The following is a 17545-nucleotide window of genomic DNA, read 5'->3' on the forward strand; positions in this document are numbered from 1 at the left end:
TTCTCAAGTCCTCCTCATGACATCTGTGTTAGTCCGTTCTCACACTGCTATGAAGGACTGCCTGAGACTGGGTAATTTATAAAAGAAAGAGGTTTTAATTGACTCACAGTTCCACAGGGGTGGGAAGGCCTCAGGCGGAAGGGGAAGCAACCACATCCTTCTTCACATAGCGGCAGGAAGGAGAAGTGCCAAGCAAAGGGGAAAAGCATTTCATAAACCCATCAGGTCTCATGAGAACTCGAGAACAGCATGGGGGTATGTGGAGGAAAAGTTAAATCTTAAATTTGAACTCAATTGAATGTGGACACAAACAATGGTCACCAAGTCCCAGAACAGGTTGCATGAGCCCCTTGAGGCGTTCATCCAGACGGTTTTGGAGAAATCTGTTCCTGTATGTTAGTTATTGAAAAACAACAAACAATCATAAAAACAAGTTGACCTTTTTGTGTTCCTTGAGTCCAGTCATGAAGGGCCCTCGTGACTGGGCCTCATGCCAAATAAGTCGTTACAAAAAGAACTAGGGTCCCATACCACGCCAAAGCTTCATGAGACCTCTCCTCATCTGTGCATGGATGAGTGGTCAACTCTGGAGCCCAGGCTGTTGCTTCCCTGTCTGGTGATGAATCCTCTATAGTCTGGTAAGTGTAGTGGCCGACTCTGGAGCCCAGGCTGTTGCTTCTGGTCTGGTGATGAATCCTCCATCGTCTGGTGAGTATGTGTGTATATATATATATAGTCTATGTTGATGGGAGAAGTGGGGTGAAAGTTGGCGTTCCCTTGCCATTAACTTCTAGCCTCCCAGTAGTCCAGGCTATATATATATATATCTTCTCCCTTTTCCCCTTCCCATTGCAATTTGCTTGTATCATTTGCTTATTATATCTGCATTGCCATTTACATGGGATAAAGGTTGTTTACCCTTAAAGGTATTGCGTGCGTGTCTTTTCTTTTCCCTTTGTGCATCTCCCTCATAGAACAGAGTAACCGCCCCCATGATTCAATTGCCTACCACTGGGTCCCTCCCACAACACGTGGGGATTATAGGAACTACAATTCAAGATGAGATTTGGGTGGGGACACAGCCAAACCATATCAACAGCCCAGCAGCTACTTCAGTCCTCCTTAATTTATCTCTTGAATTCTCCCAAACCCAGCTCATCCCTGGCTTGTTTCTCTTATTCTTTCTCTCGCCTTCTGATCCATTCTGCTTTCGTTAGTATGTAACTCCCTGCCTTCTCTTAGGTAGACCCATCGACCCATCCTACCCATGGTACTGCACAATTCAGAATCCTTTCCCACATTTTCCCTTATTATGCACAAGAAATACTCCAGGGCCAGGTGCAATGGCTCACGCCTGTAATCCCAGAACTTTGGAAGGCTGAGGCAGGAGGATCGCTTGAGCCCAAGAGTTCAAGGCTGTAGTTTGTGATGTTGGTGCCACTGCACTCCAGCCTAGGCAACACAACAAGACACTATCTCAATTAAAAGAAAAAAAAAGAAAAAAGAAAAAGAAATACTCCAGAACTTGGCTAGTGAAGACTAATTCCTCCTTCACAGGAAGGAAGTGGGGGCAGGGGAAAATGTGCTGTAAATACTCTAAAATATGTATTTTTTCCTGTCCCATCAGCTATGCCATCTGGGATGGGGTGACGCCTGGATGAGATGTCATTTTAAAGGACATTTCTGGGACATGCTGGCATCAAGGCAAGTTTTCAGGTGGCTGCCATTTCCTTGTCATTTACCTTCTATGGACAGGACAGAGTCTCCACCCAAACCACCACCCTCCCACAAAAGCGGGAAGGAGAAGCCAGAAGGGAGAGAAATCAGACTTTTCCTGATTTGTCTAATAATAGAAAGTTGGCAGAGCACGTCACAGAATAGAAAGTATTTGATAAAAACAGCATCTGTTCAGCTTGGGACTCGAGCCGGAGCTGCATGGAAATTTAATTTATTCCTTCCTCGAGTATTCCCATTAGAGTATCACAATTCTGTCTTTCTCATTAATGAGAGAAGTTGAAAACGTTGCTTCCTGTGACCAAAATGGCTTTCTTTCCCAAGGGCTGATGGCAGAGGAGGCGACAGCGCAGCTGAGCGAGCGGCCAGCAGGGGGCGCGGCCCTGTCGTCCTCACACCCACCCCGGACACGGAGACGCGGGGCGAGCGGGGCGCCCCTTACACAGCCTGCGAGGGAAGACCCAGGAGGTTTTCCAAACAAGAGGCTTTGCTGACTCTAGGGACCTAAGAATAACCACTGTGTAGTATCCTGACTGCCGGCGGCCTCAGTAAAAGTGGTAGACAGAGGCTTCCCTGTCGCTCAAGGAGCTCCCAGGGCTTTCTAGGCTTCCCGTTCTCCTCCTGTTTCCCAGGACCCACCAGAGTGCCCCCTGCAGGTCAGGACGGGAACCGACACCTGGCCTTTGTCAAAACGCATTCCAGCGCCCAGTGAATTACTGTCCTCACGCCTGTCACCTCTCCATCTCCGGCTCCTCCCTGCTCTGGCTCCTTAAAGTCCTGCTCTGGGCAAAGTGGCCTTAACAGGAAATCAAAGCTGAGCCAAACTAATAATAGTTTGGCTATTGATCAGGCAGCCCCTTTAAATCACCCGGTGTTTTGTTTAATTGCAGAAAAATACACATAACATAAAATTTTCCATTTTAAATGTACAGTTAGTTTAGTGGTGTTAAGTGCATTCACATTCTTGTGCAACCATCCCCACCATCCATTTCCGGGGCTCTTTTCATCCTCCCAGGCTTAAACTCCACACTCATTAGACAAAAACTCCCCATTCCTCTTCCCCCAGACCTGGAAGCCACCATTCTGCTTTCTGCCTCTGAATTTGACTACTCTATGTACCTCTTATAAATGGGATCATATTGTATTTGTCCTTCTGTGACTGGCTTGGTTCACTTAGCATAGTGTCCTCAAGGTTTACCCATGTTGTAGTGTGTGTCAGAATTGCCTTCCTTTTAGGGGTGAATAATATTCCACTGTACGTATATACCACATTTTATTTGTCCATTCATCTGTCAATGGCCACCAGGATTGCTTTCACCTTTTTGGCCATTGTGAATAATGTTGCAATGAGCATGGGTGTCCTTTTTGAGATTGTTTTGACCTGTTGGTATTTTAACAGGACTCTTTAGGAAGGTAATCCCAATGGAATAGTTCAAGGTCCGAAGAAAGCTGATGGGAACTATTTTAGGAAGAAACAGATTTAATGTCCCTTGCATCAAACCATATCACCTACATAGGGGGCTGCCCTAGGATATATGTTCTGATATCATGCATTTTGTATTTCCTCACTGAAAAGGATAAGAAGTTGTGCCCAGTGGAGGGAAAATGTTTCTGACTCAAACAACTTCCAAGCCACTTGGCTCTCGGAATCTTCGATAGCCGTAGATTGTTAGGCAGTGACAGTGGGAAGCCAGAGAGTGATGCAGACACGAGCAGGCTTTGGTGTCAGACCCGGCGAACATTTCTCCCGACATGAGCTTCAAATATCTTCATGAGCGGATTCTTTGGGGGTCCTTGCTGATTCAGCTTCTATCCGCCCCTCTATGCTTTCCTGTGCCTTCAGCTCTTAGTTTTTCCCCCATCAGCATTGCAATATGCTCAAGAAGTTAACAAAACAAATTAACACAGAGAAAGCACAACCCTCCCTTAAGCCCTGCCTCCCTTCAGTTCCCATCCTTCCTCTCTCTCTCCTGCTGTGGCCTATAGCCTGTCTTCTTGAAGGAATCATCTTCACTTGCCACTTCCATATCCCCACTCCCATTCACTCTTGAACCCGGTGCTCTCCTGGCACTGGATTCTGAGGGTTTCTGATGTGACATCTTGGTTCAAGCTTCTGATGGGAACTCAGCCCCCTGTTCAAGTCAAAAGCCCTGCATCCTGAGAAGTCCTGGCACCTTGCTTCAGAGACAGTTCCTAGAATACCAGAAGATATATATATATATATATATATACACACACACACACATATATATATGTATACATATATGTGTGTGGTGTGTGTGTGTATATATATATATATATATATATATACTTCCTCATCAAAAGAAGGCCTAACAAGAACTTTTGTAAATCATCTTTCCTGGCAATGGAGTATAGAGATTAGGGGACCAACTGTATCATCATCCGCAGCTTGATATGACCCCCAGCTCTGCCAGTGGCTAGCTGGGTGACTTTGGGCAAGTTACTTAAGTTCTCTGCACCTTCTTACCCTGCCTCTAACATGACGATCGCCCCAGCACCTACCTCATAGGCCTATTAGGATAAATAAATAATGCATGTCAAGAGCTGAGCACAGGGCATGGCTCACAGGAAGCATTTCATAAGGGTTAACTCGTGACTACTTTTTATTGGCATAATACTTAAAGGTTGACCTTAGTAATTTATCTTGATTTTCATACCTGTAAAATTTGAATGAACAAATGTGGTAAGACTAAAGGGTTTACTGCAAATTTTCTAGAGAATAATTGGTTCCCTAAGTGATCAGAAACATTTGCTAAGGATAACATGAGGAACGACAGGGAGAAATATCACATAGGGCTAATGAAAAGGCAGAATCTCTGAATGGAGATGAACACTCCTAGATATTGTGAGATAAACCAAAAAGCGGGAGAGTGTGATTGAACTTGTGCATCAGTGATTAGCGTTGGATAGGATTAGCATGCATAAACACAGACTTTTTGGAAAAGCCCCTTGAAAAGCTATCAGAACTAAAATATGATAATAGTCAACACAGTCTGGCCACCAGATGAGGTATTCTGCTGTTTGATAAATTTTATAAAACTGCAGACCTTATTTTAAACTATGTGGAACTATTCCAAGGACTGATTGCAGAGTACATGAATAGGTATGTGAGTCTGATAAAATAGCTGAAATAAGGACAGGATTGGAAGGACATTGAAGTAAAATTGGCACGTGTTGTTCCACATCTAAAGGCTGGAAGCCATTTGGGCAGAGGCAGAAACTGGGCTCAGAGTCTAGCCCTGCAGGACCCAGTGTGGCAGCTGCGTGTCTCTGGAGCACTGGAGACGAGGCTACTGCAAATTAAGATCTGCTGTAAAGGTAAGATACACACTAATTACAAAAACAAGAATGTTAAATATATCAGAGATTTAAAAAATATTGATTACATACTAAAAAGCATCAGCACAGTAACTCCCACGTACTAAGCACTCAGGATATGTAGTCTATTTTTTCTGTTGTTGTTTAAACCCAAAGAGCTGAGAGTTTATTATATGTCAGTGTCCTAGGTAAGACAATACTTGCAGATACCCTCACAGTCTGCCAAATGGAAGAGGAAAATATTCCCACTTTTTAGAGAGATGGTTCTCAAATGGGAGAATTTTGCCTCCCAGGGCCATCTGGTGATGTCTGAGACACACTTAACTATCAAAACCTGGGGGAAGTGGCTGCTACTGGCATCAAGTAGGTGGAGGCCAGGGATGCTGCTAAAATCCTACAATGTACAGGACAAACTACCCCCACAACAAAGAATTGCCACGTCAAAATATCAATCGGGCCCAGGTTGAGACATCCTGAATTGGTGGCTCTTGATCACTCACAGATGTGACTGATTAATAATCAAGCTCAGCAAGTGTGTGGTGGAAGGAGAATTACAAGTGTTATCCAAAGAGGCATTTCCTGGCCAGCAGCATTGGCGTCACCTAGAATTTACTAGAAGAGTAAATTCTCAGGCCTACCCCAATCCTACTGAGTCAGATCTCTGGGGGTGAAGCCCCTATATCTACATTTTAATAAGCCTTCCAGGTGATTCTAATACAAGCCAAACTTCTGAGAAGCGCCGCTCCACTGCCCCTGTGTCCTAGTTACCAACTCCTGCTCGTTCCGGGCTGAGCAGTAGGTGGCAGTGAATCGCAGAACGGTATTTGGACGGCTGCTAAATGCTGAGAAGGGGCTGGCTTGCACCAGATTGGTTGGTGATGGAGCTGGTGACAATTGCTCCAGTGTTCTTACACTAGCCCACAGTTCATGATGCCAGCTTTCTCATTTCAGGAAAGTTCAGGGAACAAATCCAAACATGGTTCAAAGTCATTCTAAGGTCTCTTCTTAGTCACATGGTGTTTCCAAGGCTTTGAAATTGTTTACTTCTAACTCATGTTTTCAAAGTTGTATCCTTCAACAGAGAATTCTGTGAGTATCTGGGTTTGGACTATTCTCCTAAGATACCTTCCCACCCTATAAAATCCCAAAGTCATGAGTACAAATCATTTCTGCCATCCTTGGACACCTTTTGGGCAAAGTATTTGACCCATCTCATGCTGAATGGACCCTTGGCCCCTCCTCTGCAATGGACCAGATCCGGTGAATGGTGAACATCCTGTTTCCCTGGATCTTTTGTCAGGCAGATAAAATTCAGTGTTTGGCAAACTTTGATAAGGCTGAGAGTGAGGTCACTGCAGTTCAGGTTATTTTCTATTTGGGCCACAAGAGGACACCCTCCACTCAGCCATGAGCATCTATAGTCTCCATAAAGCTCCGAAGTGGGTTGAGTGATGTGCTGGATTATGAAGAGGGGACAGTCACCTGCTAGAGAGGGAGGGGATGTCACTTTCCTTCTGTAGAGTGGTGGGAGGAAGTGGCTTTGGATCAGACCTCAGCCCTGAACTCTAGAGCTGGGTTGCTCGAAGTGTGGCTCCCCGACCAACCGTATCCCCATTAACTGGGAAGTTGTTAGAAAAGCACATTCTGGGGTCCTAGCCCAGACCTGCTGAATCCGAAGCTCTGGGGGTGGAGCCCAACAATCTCTGGTTTAACAAGACCCCTCCCCTCCCAGGTGATTTCCATGTGAGCTCTCGCTCGAGAACTGCTATTCTCTCCTCCAGAGCATCTTCCTGGTTATTCTCTGGGACGCAAAACCATGGTGGCATCTGATCTCATCACACTTCTGCCAGGAGGTGAAATCGAAGAGGCTACATTCTTGATGCTCAATGTCTTCTTCAGGTCATTTGCCTGAGGACACCTGGGGATACTGAGGTCAGTCATTCTGCATGAACGTGTGCAGTCCCTGGGCTCAGCCCTGGGCCAAAGGCTCTGAGGGATGTAAGGGTCACTAAATAATAATTTGTCAGCCCTCACAGAGCTTCCAGTCCTCCATGAAATGCAGGGTTGCCGCCTGAAAACAGACCAAAGGGGGCACACGACATGGTTCTGACAGCATGGGTAAATACAAGGAAGCTGGGAGCCGTGCAATGCTGCACGCGTCCCCTCCCCGGCTTCATCTCCCATTCCCTCCCACCCAGCTGCTGTTGCAGGGCCCCCTGCCTTCTTTTTCACTCTCAACAGCACACCCTCAGTTTGCCCTTGTTTTCATTTCCTTTTCCCCTTACCTCCCATACCTCTTTTCCAATCTCTCCCCCTCCCGTTCTGGTTTTGTTGTAAATCACAAAATTTCAGGAACAGGCCCAGCAAGGACAGAAGCCCCAAGGGGCAGGGGAAAAGGAGAGAAACTGCATAGATAAGAACAGGCTTCTTTTCAGAGTAAAGACTAAGAAGACACAGACATACTGTAATAGTAGTTACCCTTGTCCGAAGGGCAGTGCAAGCCTGGAAAAGGGAGACCACCCGTGGGCTAGGGAGTGGGAAAGAAGCTCTTTAGGGTGTCTGGACACGAGCTAAACCTTCACAGGGCAGGGGGACTTGGGAAAGCAGAGGGGACGGAGAGGCCATGCCAGCCCCATAGCAAGGAGGAGCTGGGGTGGGAGGGGGGCCGGGGGCAGCCTGGTGGGGAGGGAGGATGGATGGGGAGTCATAGGAAGTGAGGCAAGATGGGCTCCCAGATGGAGGAGGAAGCAGTTAAAGTCTGAGTTTTATGATAGATGTACCAAAGAGGTGTGATAGGTTCTGAGCAGAGGAAAACTGTGTATATTGTTATTGTGAAGACATCTTCTCTTCCTGAGGTCACAAACTCAAATGCCTATAGCATGAAGCAGGCCAGGTAAGAAGCTGGAGGGCCTGGAGGGTCGCGTGAGCTGGAGAGCACGTGTCCACCCTGAAGTGGGCAGTGATACACAAATCCCGACAATTATTACCAGGGGCAAGTAGAAGCTGAGTTGCGAAGTCATCCAGTTTTTCGACAGAAATTGGATGTCTGGATTTCTTTCTCATAATGTAAAATTTCTTCATTTTTAAATAGGCAGCTCATTGAAAATTAAAAAAAATCTGTACACCTTTGGGTGGTAACTTCAGACCTGTATTTTAAAAAATTGGACCTGAGGGTTTGTACCATACTCTTAATCTAAAATATTATGACCATTGTTTCTTCTTAGTTTCCTCCCTCACCCCTTTCTAGCAAATCCATTTATTATGAACAAAAAATATGATAACATCCAAACATGAACAACGTACTGTTTTCAACACTGCACACGAATTATCTCATCCTCACACAACCCTGTAAGATTATCTACTCCCACTCTATAGATGAGAGAACTGAGGTACAGAGAGGGAAAACAACTTGCTCCAAATCTCAGTAGTTTTAAGTGGGGGAGCCAAGACCGAAGCCCAGCTGGTCAGACTACAGGGTCGTGAGTTCAGCCTGTGTGTTATATCCTTCCCTATATTCTTTGGTGACCATATTTCAGTTGTGTTTTTCCCTCTTCCAAGTATGAGTGACATTTGTGAGGCTGTATTTTCCTTCTTGTGTTAAAATATTAGGTTCACTGTCTTTATTGCCCGTGCCCTGGTGCCTGAGGCCTGTGAGTCAGCTGTGCTCAGTCTAGCAAGCATCCATGGAGGACCCGCCGTGCGCCATGCATCGTGCTGGTGCCAGCTGTCCAATTTCATGAAACTCCATTTTAATAAAGGATACTGACAGATAGAAACCAAAAATTTCAACCTAATATGGGATGTTATGTTGAGACAAAGGCATCTTTGGTATGCACTGCGATCATATAATGGAGTCATAAATGTGGAGGAGGGGTGGGTCAGGGAAGACTTCCTGGGAGAAACATCCTGGGGGCTAAGTCTCAAAGAACTCTGAGGAACACCAGGTTCAAGAGGCCAGGCATTAGAAGTCAGAGGGGTGCAGGGAAGGTCAGCAGAGTGGCGATAAGGCAGGAGGAAGGAGCCTGGGATGGTAGGGTTGAGCCTACCTGAGACAGCTGATGGATAGGAGGAAGGGACCAGTCAGAGGGGCTGGGGAATCATGACCTGACATTGTGTGTGTTGATTCAGTGTCTACACGCTCAGTGTCAGGCCATGGGGAAGACCCCACAGAGAGGGCAAGGCTTGTCATTGAAGTGGATGGATGAGAGGCTCTACCCCTCATTATTTGTGGGGCCTTAGGCAGGCTGCTTTGCCTCTGGGAAGCCAAGTTTCCTCACCTGTGAAATGAACTCAAACTTATTCAGCTTAGTGAGTACTGAATAAGAAGATGCTAGTGCCAAGTCTAGCACAATGCCTGACCCCAGCAATCATTCAGACAATGTTTGCGATTACTATCATTTCTGACACTTAGTAAATGTTTATTGAAGGAGTGAAAGGGAGCAATGGCTTAGGTGACCCCAGCGGCACCCAATGCAGTTGGGAGATCAGATCATCAGCTAAGCTTAAGCCTGGCCCATGATTTCCACTTGTCTTACGAGGACTGGGAAATAAGGGTTACATTAGTTTGAGGGAGACTTCAGCTTTAACATAAACTCCAAGTGACGCCATCCAGTCCACCGGAGAAGCAGCCTGCCTCAACAGGCAAGTCTGACCACAGAGACTGCAGCTGAATCAGCCGTAACTCGGAGCTGAGGCTGATAATTTTCTGAGGCTTGCTGCACGCCTGTGAATCTTGCGTTCCTGTAGGTTACATCATTCTGTCCAGGTGCAGACAGTCCCGCTGATGGAACACTCCCCGGCAGCTGCAGCAACCTGGCACCTGGCATGGAGGAGTCCATCTGGTGGTGATATGCAGCCACTCAGGACTCGTGCCAGCCACGCCGGCTCCTGGATGACAGGCAGATATGGCTGTGGCTGCCTTGCTTACTCCCAAATAGCACAGAGCGGGACAGTCTTCCAGCCAGGTGGGTACTTCCAGGAGGCCACATTCACCTTGGAGATTCCTACCATACTCAGGAAAAGAAAGAAAAGCTGCGTACAGTTCTTACAATCATGCTTGTCATTTCTGTAGTCCTTTTTGTTTAAGGATCTCAGCTGCTGGGGCACGTGCAAGTTTTCCTTCAGTTTCTGTGCCAGCAATAATGTGCCTTGATTTTCGGGCAGTTATAAGTGGCCAGAGAGAAAGGGGACCTTAAAAGTGTAAGCCTGGCTTATTTTTTCTGGAATGAGATTTCTGCAGCAGTGGGTCCCAAACTCAGCACTGTGCTGGGTTTTTCTAGAGGAATATGACACACACAGGACTGCCAATTCTGATTCAGTAGGTGTGTGGCCAGCCCCAAACACCTGCATTATTAACCAGCTCAAGGGGTGGTCCCCTAACTGGCTGCCTCCAATCCCCTGAGGTACTTGTTAAAAATGCAGGTCCCTTGGCCATACCCCAGACCCACTATATAGACAGCTCTATCTAGGGTGTGGATGGATGGAGTTTCACTCTTGTCACCCAGGCTGGAGTGCAATGGCATGTTCTCGGCTCACCACAACCTCTGCCTCCCGGGTTCAAGCAATTCTCCTGCCTCAGCCTCCAGAGTAGCTGGGATTTCAGGTGCCTGCCACCACACCTGGCTAATTTTTTTGTATTTTTAGTAGAAACGGGGTTTCACCACATTGTCCAGGCTGGTCTCGAACTCCTGACCTCATGATCCACCCGCCTCGGCCTCCCAAAATGTTGAGATTACAGGCGTGAGCCACTGCACCTGGCCAATGGCTTCCTTTTTAACAGGTGACTTTTGCCACAGGTCCCTCAGCGGCTCTTGAACACAGTCAAGTTTTAGAGCTGCTGCCGTATGTGATTCTGATGCACTGTATTTGACTACTACTCCAGAACAATTATGCTTGAATTTCTGTCTTGCAGACCCTAGATTTTTTTTCCCCTGACTCAACTAGACTGTCCTCAGCAGCTGAGAGAAGTGTTGTTGGCCAACATAACACAAAAGAGGCAAAGAAAGTAGAAAAGTGATGTAATCTGAAGCCATGTGGAGTCTGAGGCCAAGAAATTGTGATGGAAAAACACCAGGGATCCTCACCTTGACTATGACCCAGCTTTGAGTGTTGAAACGGAGTGTGTGAAGACACTGCACAGTTCTTTGGCGAACGGGCTAGTTGGAGTTAGCAACCTTCTGCTTGGAGAAGCTTCTGCCACTGCTTGTAGGTTTGCTTGGCTTTTGTACTTCTTTTTTTTTTTTTGAGACAGTCTTGCTCTGTCACACAGGCTGGAGTGCAGTGGTGCCATCTCAGCTCACTGCAACCTCTGCCTCCCAGGTTCAAGCAATCCTCCAGCCTCAGCCTCCCAAGTAGCTATGACTACAGGTATGCACCACTATGCCCAGCTAATTTTTGTATTTTTAGTAGAGACAGGGTTTTGCCATGCTGGCCAGTCTGGTCTCGAACTCCTGGCCTCAAGTGATCCGCCTGCCTTGGCCTCCCAAAGTGCTGGGATTACAGGCGTGAGCCACTGTGCCTGGCTGGCTTTTGTAGTCTTCTGGGCAGTCTTGGGGCAGGGACTGTGTGAGCAGAGAGTTTGGAAACTTGGATCCCAAAGGTCAGAGGCAGGGTCTGACCTCCAAGGGAGAGGAGAAGCACAGTCTGTGGATCTGGGAAGTGTTTCAGGACAGGCTTTGCTGCCAGTCCCCAGGAGCCTTCCTCCCCTGTGGGGAGCCAGTACAGAGGCATTCTCCAGGAACCCAGCTGGCCAGACAATGCCACTCTGTTCCTGAGTTTGCTGGCACCTAGGCGGTTAACCCAGAAGCCGCCTCTGTGCCCTTTAGGGCAGGCAAGTTTTAAAGCTCTCCTTTCAACTTTGGGCCAACAACATCTCACAGGGTAAGAAGATGCACTTTCCTCCCCAAGGCACTGTTTTTCAGTATTCTTTGAACATGAGGTCCTCAAGAGTGTATCTTTTCTTCTTTTCTTCCTCTGCAGCTGATGATCCCTGGGAGAATTTTTTTCCTTTCTTTTCTTTTTTTTTTTTTTTTTAGAGATAGGGTCTTTCTCTGTCACCCAGACTGGAGTGCAGTGGCTCAGGCATAGTTTACTGTAGCCTTGAATTCCTGGGTTCAAGCAATCCTCCCACCTCAGTCCCCCAAGCAGCTAGGATTACAAGAAAAAGCCACCATACTCGGCCCCTGAGGGAATTTCTACATCCTCAGAAGAATTCTCCCAGGAACTCTTGAGATGAGAATAACCCATGTCTACTCAGCACTGTGAGCCAGGAACATGCAAAGTGTCTTTCTCCTACTCCATGGTGGCCAGAGATCAAACAGCCATTCCAGAAGGCCAGACACTGGAGACATTTTTAAAAAACCTGTTTTAAAATTTATTTTATTATATTCCATAACATGTCAAAATTTAAGACAGCTTTAGGCCGGAGGGCTCACGCCTGTGATCCCAGCACTTTGGGAGGCTGAGATGGGTGGATTGCTTGAGCCTAGGAGTTCGAGACCAGCCTGGACAACATGGCAAAACCTCGCCTCTACAAAAAGCAAAAAAATTAGCCAGGGTGGTGGCACGTGCCTGTAGACCCAGCTACCTGAGAAGCTGAGGTGGGGTGGAAGGCTCGCTTGAGTCCAGGAGGTCAAGGCTGTAGTGAGCTGTGGTCATGCCACTGCACTCCAGCCTTGGTGACAGAGTGAGACCCTGTCTCCAAAGACAGCTTTAAAATTGCATACAGTATATCTCAAGAAGAGGAATAACAACAAAGAGAAATAAAGGAAGGGGAACCAATGAAACTAGGTAGAGGTTGATGCGTGAACTCCTGGCACACTTACTAAAGACAGTACACCAATTTGTGTGTTTTTTTGTTTGTTTGTTTGTTTGTTTGTTTTGAGACAGAGTCTCGTTCTGTCATCCAGGCTAGAGTGCAGTGGTGTGATCTCAGCTCACTATAACTTCTGCCTCCTGGGTTCAAGCGATTCTCCTGCCTTAGCCTCCTATGTAGCTGGGACTATAGGCACGTGGCACCACGCCCAGCTAGTTTTTGTATTTTTAGTAGAGACAGGGTTTCGCCATGTCGTCCAGGCTGGCCTCAAACTCTTGACCTCAGGTGATCCGCGTGCCTCAGCCTCCCAAAGTGCTAGGATTACAGGTGTGAGCCACCACACCCAGCTGGTTCTAAGCTTTTTAACAAGGAAGAAGTGGTCAGGCTTAAAGATAACCCAAACGACGTCAATTCCTTTACCCTTTTCTTTATTATTTTTTAAATCTATCATTTTTTGAGCTTCTACTATGTGCCAGGCACTGTCCGAGGCACGGAGGATACAGCCGCAGTCAAAATGAAGCCCCTGTCTCTGTGTAGCTGACTCTCCAAGTGGGAGAGGGAAACAACATGCAAGTAAGCAATGCCATACATGATAATCATATGTCAGGTGGTGCTAAATGCTAAATGAAAATGACCACAGCATGCCCAAGGATGGAAAGTAACTGGGAAGAGGTGTGGCCATTTTAGACAGGGGCACTATGGAAGCCCCCCAGGGACGGGCATTCGGGCAGCAACCTAAAGATGGAGGCGGGGAGCTGCACCGATGTGTGGGAGAAGAGTGTCAGGCAGAGGACAGTGTGTGCAAAAGCCACGGAGCGTGAGAGTCATGGGTGTTTGTGGAACTCCCAAAAGACAGCGTGGCCCAAGCACAGTAAAAGGGGAGGCCCGGAAGGGGTAGGAAGTTCACAGCACCCTGGGGATTTGTTCAACATGGCGGCCCTGGGGAGGAGATGAGGTCAGGAGGAGAATGCAACTCCCCAGGCCATGGCCTTAGGGCAGGGAGGCAATATGATTTCAAGAGACCACTCTGGCCACTGTGTAGAAAACAGGGAGTCAGCAGGGGCGGGGCATTAGTTTGCTGGGGCTGCCATAATAAAATGCCACAGGCTGAGTGGCTTCAACAACAAAGTTATTTTCTTACAGTTGTGGAGGCCAGACGTTCAAGTAAGATCAAGAGGTTGGCAGGTTACTTTATGCTGAAGTCTCTTTCCTTGGCTGGCTGCCACCACCTTCTCACTATGTCCTCACAGGGTCTCTCTGTGTGCACACATCCCTGGTGTCTGGGTGTCCAAATTTCCACCTCTTATGAGGGCATCAGTCAGATTGGATTAGGACCCACCCTAATGACTCATTTTAACTTAATCACATCTTCAAAGCCCTTATCCCCCAATACAGTCCCATTCTGAGCTACTGAGGGTTAAAGCTTCAACACATGAATTGGAGGGGACACAGTTCGACCTGTAACAGGGCAATGACAGAATCAGGGAGACCAGTTACGAGGCTAATGCCATGATCCAGGCAAGAGATGATGGTAGCTTGGACCAGAGTGATAGGTGTGAAAGTGTGAGAAGTGGTCAGATTCTGCAAATATCTTACAGGTGGGATAGGATTCATTGATAGAATGGATGTAGAGTGTGAAGAAGGAGGGGAGACAAGGATGGCTCCAGTTTTTTTTTGTTTTGTTTTGTTTTTTGTCATGAGCAACTGGAAGCATGGAGTTGACATTTATTGAGATGGGAAAACTATGAGAGGAGCAAATTTGGAGGGGAATGCTGAGATCAAGGAGTTCAGGTTGGGAACTCCTTGTAAGTTTGACGTACCTGTTAGGCATCCAGGTGGAAATACCAAATAGCCAGGAGGAGATAACCAACATTCAATTTAGGAGAGAGGTCAGGGTTGACTGACATCATTATTTTTTTCTCATTCCTATGGTTTCTTTTTTTAATATAGAAATTTTGTTGAGAAATAATTCACGTACCATAAATTTTTCTTTCTAAAATGTACAGAGTGGTAGGTTTCAGTATATTCACAGGATGGATGGTGCAACAATCACCACTATCTAATTTCAGAACATTTCATCACCCCAAAAAGGAATCCCATACCCATTAGTCATTCCCCAGTCCTCTCTCCCCTTAAGCCCTTGACACCATGAAATTGCTTTCTCCCCTACTGATTTGCCTATTATGAACATTTTATAAAAATGGAATCATAAAATATGTGGCCTTTTGTTTCTGGCTTCTTTCACTGTGCATAATGTTTTCAAGGTACACTTATGAGTATCAGTGCTTCATTCCTTTTTATCGTTGAATAATATTCTATTGTATAGATTAGCCATGTTTAGTTTGTCCATTCATCAGTCAATGGGCATTTGGGTTGTTTCCACTTTGGGCTGTTATGAATAATGCTGCTATGCACATTCATGTATAAGTTTTTGTGTGAACATGTGTTTTCAGTTCTCTTGGGTATACTTAGAAGCGGAATGCTGAGTCATAGGATAACTTTATTTTTAACATTTTCAGGAACTGCCAAACTGTTTTCTAAAACAGCTGTACATTTTACATTCTCACCAGGAATGTATGAAACTTCCAATTTCTCCAGATATTCAGCAATCCTTGTTATTGTCTGTCTTTTTTTATTATAGCCATCCTAGTGAGGGTGAAGTGGTATCTCACTGTGATTTTGATTTGCATTTCTCTGATGACTAATGATATTGAATATTTTTCATGTGCTTATTGGCCACTTTTATATCTGCTTTGGAAAAAATGTCTATTCAAATTTGTTGCCTATTTTTTTCACTGGGCTGTTTATCTTTTTATTGTTGAACTGAGAAGTTCTTTATATACTCTGGGTATAAGTCCCTGTCTGATATATGACTCACAAATATTTTGTCCTATTCTGTGGATTTTCTTTTCCCTTTCTTAATCATCCTTGGAAGCATAAGAATTTTTCATTTTGATGACCCGACATACAAATTTGAGAGTCATCAGCATATAAATGTTATTTTAAGCCACAAGACTCCTCAAGATCCACTGGAAAGTTAGCTTAATAAGAAATAGAAGTGGGCCAGGAGCAGTGGCTCATGTCTGTAATCCCAGCCTTTGGGAGGCTGAGGTGGGTGGATCATTTGAGGTCAGGAGTTTGAGAGCAGCCTGGTCAACATGGTGAAACCGCACCTCTACTAAAAATACAAAAATTAGCCGGATGTGATGGTGGATGCCTGTAGTCCCAGCTACTTGGGAGGCTGAGGCAGGAGAATCGCTTGAAACAAGGAGGTGGAGGTTGCAGTAAGCCAAGATTGCACCACTGTACTCCAACCTGGGCAACAGAGCAAGACTCTGTCTCAAAAAAAAAAAAAAAAAGAAAGAAAGAAAAGAAAAGAAAAAGGAATAGAAGTGTCCAAGGACTGAATCCAAGAATGCCCACCATCCAGAGATCCAAGACATGAAAAGAAACCAACTAAGAGGACTGAGGACTCCACTCTCACTTCCTCTTTTCTCTGAGTTTTGGAGTGCCCATTCCTTTCCAGAGTAGCAACAGAAAATTAAAAACTCATGTTTGTTTTTTAGGAATTGCAATTCCAACCCTCTCTTTCAATTCTCACCTTCAAGGCCATGCAGGTTCCAAGGGCTTTGCCCATTCTGATGAGGAGTGCTAGCATGTCAATTCAGGCCCCAAGATGGCATTAAAACCACCAGAGATTTATTGGATTTCCTGGCCTTGAAAGATAAGGGGGAAAGGGAGCAGCAGTGGTCAGCAAGAGCCTTCAGACTGCATTGTAGCTTTGATGTCTCTGAAAGGAGAGGGAGAAGAAAGGAGGGCTGGGTAGGAAGAGCTTCAGGCTGTAGAGCGGTTCTGAGAACATCTTGTCAAGCCCAACTGGGGCCCCAGCACAAAGCTTGCCCACAAAGTTGTCCATGCTGGCCGGAAATGGCTTGGCTCTAGTACTTCTGCCAAACTATCATTGGCTGGGAACAGCTTAGGGAGAATGCTGCCCTAGCATGAACACTGCGGTTGATCTCAAAGATACTGAATCTGGAGACCGTCTGCTAACTGCAATCCTTCCAGCAGGTTCTTTCTTGAAGCAAGACCTGAGTGCTGCATTCCTATGGCTTCCACAGTCCATCTCTAGTCCTCACAGACCCGCTTCTCCATATAAACTCAGGAAGCAGCTCCTCTGGAGTTTTCATGAGTTTCTCTTCCTGGTGGGGAAATTAGAAGGAGATGAAAACTGACTACAGCTTCTGTAGCTTCAGTAGATGCAGCTTCTCAGTGCTGCAGGTGATGCTGATCCCCTCCCTCTTGCTAGCCATTTAAAATTCCCCTCACCCTGTTATCACCCCTGCAGGTCTTTATGGCTTACCTGGTGATGTGACTTAAATCCTCATTCTTGAGGAGCCTGAGTCTCAGCCTTCTCAACTGGGGTTGCTGTACCTATCTACATGTCACCTGGGTTCCACATGCATGCCCTCATACTTCCATTGTGTACGGGCAGCCCTGTATGCTTTTGCTGATCAGGATCAATTACCTCTGCCAAGATGGCAACTCCTTGCCTATTGGCTCCTAGACACACAGTCCAAAGTTCCCTGGCAGCAGCCATAGCTTGTAGTTCAGTGGGACCCTTGCTGTGTCCTCTGGCAAGAGTGCACCCTTTCTGAGAAC

The 17545-nt window shown here is 46.3% G+C and overlaps 1 long non-coding RNA gene across 1 annotated transcript in view; it reads left to right on the forward strand.

Moving 5' to 3' along the window:
- Positions 1-17545, forward strand: part of LOC117980394 (uncharacterized) — a 427289-nt gene that overhangs the window by 385646 nt on the left and 24098 nt on the right. Inside the window, exons 13-15 of the long non-coding RNA XR_010112228.1 lie at positions 1628-2390; positions 4947-5073; positions 6855-7005. This is a non-coding gene — a long non-coding RNA (uncharacterized LOC117980394). The remainder of the gene's footprint in view (positions 1-1627; positions 2391-4946; positions 5074-6854; positions 7006-17545) is intronic.

The sequence above is a fragment of the Pan paniscus genome, chromosome 4 (genome assembly GCF_029289425.2).
Source record: "Pan paniscus chromosome 4, NHGRI_mPanPan1-v2.0_pri, whole genome shotgun sequence".
In the NCBI taxonomy this organism is placed as follows: domain Eukaryota; kingdom Metazoa; phylum Chordata; class Mammalia; order Primates; family Hominidae; genus Pan; species Pan paniscus.